This window comes from Lactuca sativa, chromosome 4 (assembly GCF_002870075.4).
Source record: "Lactuca sativa cultivar Salinas chromosome 4, Lsat_Salinas_v11, whole genome shotgun sequence".
In the NCBI taxonomy this organism is placed as follows: Eukaryota; Viridiplantae; Streptophyta; class Magnoliopsida; order Asterales; family Asteraceae; genus Lactuca; species Lactuca sativa.
The window spans coordinates 331,897,855-331,902,430 of NC_056626.2; the positions used below are offsets into that span (position 1 = coordinate 331,897,855).

The 4,576-nt window shown below is 39.2% G+C and overlaps 1 non-coding gene across 1 annotated transcript; it reads right to left on the reverse strand.

The window, feature by feature from the left end:
- Nucleotides 1-3,499: 3,499 nt before the first annotated feature.
- LOC128134002 (small nucleolar RNA R71) lies at nucleotides 3,500-3,606 on the reverse strand. Its single transcript, XR_008232328.1, has one exon. It is a non-coding gene; the product is annotated as a small nucleolar RNA R71 (small nucleolar RNA).
- Nucleotides 3,607-4,576: the final 970 nt, after the last annotated feature.

Sequence of the window (4,576 nt, forward strand, 5' to 3'; positions counted from 1 at the left end):
TAGCACAACTTGGGGTCTATTTGAGTGTTCTAAACCTAGTACAATTAATGTAGGAACCTAGAAATGGGATAACACCATGCATATCAAGCGAGATCGGGCCAAACACTCCAACACATGGAGTGTGCGGCCGCACACTTGAGTGTACGGCTACACACTCATCCCAACCACACACTCTCACCTATATATACCACACTTAGTCATTTTGAACACTTTTTCCCACTCTTTCAAATCTACAACTCGAAACCCTCTCAAGTATCATCCCACTTTTCACTCCAATCTTCAAACAAGTAAGTGATCCATCCCTTGATTGACTATTACATGACCATAACTAGCTTTCTTCCCCAGTAAGATCCATTAGAACACGTTTTTGGTGTGAATCTTCAAGAACACCAAGAACACACACTAAGTTTTGGACCCTAATCACCCTTTACAAGCCTCTATAACATGTATATACTTGTTATACCTGGTTATATGTTAAGAACACTTGATGATATGCTTGAAAAACTTGAGTTCATCATCTTCATGAAGGGTGTGCAGCCGCACACCTTCATGGTGGCCGCACACACCCTTTTTAGGTCCCAAAATGGCAACAAATTGCATTTAAGGCTAAGGCATGAAGAATGAAACCTTACTAGATGTCCCTTATAGCTTAAAATCATGTTTTGGCACACTTCATAGGGAGTGTGCGGCCGCACACACACCTTGTCCGCACACTCTGGCCGCACACACACTAAACATTTGGTTTTGTGGCCTTACACTTCAATATAGGACCATACACCCCTTATGAGCAACCATATGTGTTGGTAACACTTAGTTCTAAGTGTTTTTATGTCCTTAAGGCTTGTACCTATCACCATTAGTGATTATATACATTAAAGGTTTTCATATATGTCTAATTATATGTTAAATAGGATTCGTTTGTGCTCAAGACTCCAATTGACACCCAACAATCCTATATCGATCTTCCACCCGATCCACTCACTGCAGGTGAGTTCATACCCCTTAAATAACCCTTTTAAATGTTTATAAATACTTTTATGGGGGGAATACAAGTTTAATCATGCTAGTTAGTACATCAATCACCTGTGATTAATAACTAGCATACAAATGGATTTATTACACTTTTAGCTGTTTTACCAATCATATTGCTTCAAATAACTGATATGTGCATAATTAGTTAATTATTTAGTATACATTTTTATTCATTTTTAACTAATTATGTGAATAATATGGACAAAAGGTACTTAATAATGTTTGAATTTTGTTCTCAGTCCAAAAGACATGCTTGGGAGTGAAAGGGAGCAAGGGAAAGCAATTGAAGACCAAAGAATGAAGATTGAGGAACAAAAGTCCATCTACTCGGCGAGTACACGAGTCTACTCGGCGAGTCCAGCTGAATATTCTAGAAGATAGCCACGACTCCTGATTCAAGACGGATAACAATGAGTCTACTCGGCGAGTTGGGTCTGCTACTCGCCAAGTACCCCCTGTTTTGAGATATCTATAAAAATCGAACCTTTATCCGAGGGGATCACTTTTCTGGCGATTTTTGAAGATCCTTCTGCGATAGAGAGCCCTGGAAGACGCTGAGGAATTCTAATCTCCAACCTTTTGAAGAATTGAAGCAACTAGGTTAATCATTCCACTTAGCTTTAGGATTTGAGTATGTCTAATCTAGTTAAACTTGTTTTTATGTGTGATTTTACTGCAACTATGAGGTAATTTCGTTTTTGTTTCTGTTTGAGGAATACCAAGGAACTCCTATGGTTTAATCTTAAGTTTTTGATTAATTGTTTATTGGTGATTTATTAAATTAAGTTTGTTAAAGATCCTTATGCATTAATCACGATTATTTTCTGTTAATTGGAAGACAATTAAGCTGCATGAACATCTCTTAGTTGTTAACCTCATATGTCTATGTGAACACTAATTCATATGCTTAGGAATAATGATTATGAAACTAAGATTAATGAGACAATAATGAGATTAATGTGTGAGCTTGTTTGAGAAACCATCAAACAAGAGGTTAATTGAATTACTAAATTGATTAACCACTACAAATCTTATTTAATCCAAATTATTAATCTAGGGAATTAATTAGTTTAAACACTTGATCACCGCTTAAATTAGTTAATTGTCTAAGGGTTAGGAGTAATGAACATGAACCTAACCACTTTAATTGGTATCCAATAATAATTAATCTATCATAAATACAAATAACCATAGGAGTGAATTGGTTGAACCTAAATAGAAACATATTTATCAAATTTGGTGTATTAGTTGTTTGCTTTAGTTATTTAGTTAATTAAGTGTTGCTTAAGTTTCTAGTCTTGTAAAACTAGAAGAAAAACCTTTTACTTTTATTATTTGTTTTAGTTAAAGTTAGTTACTAGTTTAATTTCCCATTCCCTGAGTTCGATACCTTACTTACTAAACTATACCACTAAAAGACAGGTTCACTGCCTTTGTGTGCTAAATATATTAATAAAAGTAGGGATAAAACAAGTGCATTTTACACACGTCAAGTTTTTGGCGCAGTTGCCGGGCTACGGTTCTAAGTAATTAATCTAATTCCTAATTTTTTTTGATCCTTTGTGTGAGTTTACTTGCATAAAGTTACTTTATTACAGTTTAGTAGTCAGTAATTAGGTTTTAGCATCTGTTTTAGTTTTTAATATTAAGTGATATTTTTTTCAAAATCACACTGGTACTCGCCGAGTGCAGTCGCACCTACTCGGCGAGTACAAGCGTAATCAGCAGTTAATTTTCGATTTTTTAGTACATTTTTTTGTTCTTTTTTCGCTTTTATTCTGTTTATTTCAGGACTTTCATGACCAGAGGATCAAATACCCCGCTGGTACCCCCGTTTGAAGATCCCGAAACCGCATTGAAAAGAAACAAAGGAAAGGACGTGGAGAGTTCGAGTACGCCAAAGAAGTCACCGTTGTCTAATTTGAAGACTGTTTTTGGGAAAAAGAAGAGCAGAAAATCAGGAGCATCCAACGCCTTAGTAATTGACGAACCGGCAAAGGAAGATATTGAGTACGAGACCGAGGAAGAAGAGGACCCGAGATACGAACACGAAACCGAGTCCGAGGAAGAGTTAGCTATCACAATGGCTAACATTGATGAAATCCCCATGGGAGAATGGAAGAAGAGGATGCGAGACGACACTGGCCCGGGACTTGTGCAACCCGCAATTCCCGCGACTGCTACTTTTGAACTAAAGGGTCATATCCTAGCCTTACTTAAAGAAATACCTTTTTATGGAAAAGACCATGAAGATGCCTACAAACATTTGGATGAAGTCAATGATGTAGCTAATTACTTCAATGTTCCAAATGTGCCCCGCGAGACTCAGCTACTTCGTATGCTTCCGGTGACATTCAAAGGTGTTGTAAAAGACTGGCTCAAGTCACTCCCCCCCGGATCAGTCACCACTTGGGCCAAGATGAAAGAAGAATTCATTGATCAATTTTGCCCACCTTCCAAGATAGCCAAGTTGAAGAAGGCCATTGCTAACTTTGAACAACAAGCTGGAGAGTCGCTATATGAAGCATGGGAAAGGTATACGAGCTTACTAAGAAACTGCCCACACCATGACCTAATCAGCCAGCAAGAAGTATCCATCTTCTATGATGGAGTCAATGTCACAACCAGGCAGTTACTAGACTCGCAAGGGCCGCTCACAAAGAAGCCATCCCCGGTGATAAAAGAATTGATTGAAGAATTCTCTAAACACTCTAGAGAATACCACAGCCCTAGGCATGATGTCACCAGGGGAGCCGCTTATGCAGCTACAAAAGACTTATCCGCGGTCATGGCTATGCTAAAAACCATGGATAGGAGGATGGATAAGATGGATCAAACAATCCATGCTATTCGGGTGGGTTGTGAAAACTGCAATGGGCATCACCTCACTAGAGACTGTGATTTGGATGAGAATGGTAACAAGAAGGCACAAGTTAGTTACTCAAGTGGAGACCGGTATGATGAAGACTGGCGCAAGCAAAGGAAGGAGTGGCTCCCTTATGAAGAGTACAAGAAAGCCAAGGAGGAAAGGTATAAGCAAAAAGGGAGAGGGTTTTACCAAAAGGAGGAGCCGGTGCAAGAGAGGAAGCCAAGCTTGGAAGAAATCCTCACCAAATTTCTAGCTGCCTCAGAAAAAAGACATAGTGATCGTGATGCTGCAATTCAAGAAACAAGGACCATGCTTAGGAACCAGCAAGCATCTATCCACAATATAGAGACGCAGCTTGGTCAACTAGCTCAACAAATCAACCAAAGGTCACCGGGCGAACTTCCTAGCAAAACGGAAAATAACCCACGAGGCGCACACATAAATATAGTCACAACAAGAAGTGGGAAGATAATCACTCCCCTGGCACCTATTCAGACCGAGTCATCCAAGAAATCACAGAATGAGGAGGCAGAAAAGCAAGCAGAGAACCAAGATATACAATCTGACAGTTCTACTCGCCGAGTACCACGTATGGACTCGGCGAGTACATCACAAAATCCCACCAATCAGATTCCTGAAAAACTATACCAGCCTCCAATGCCATACCCAGCCCGA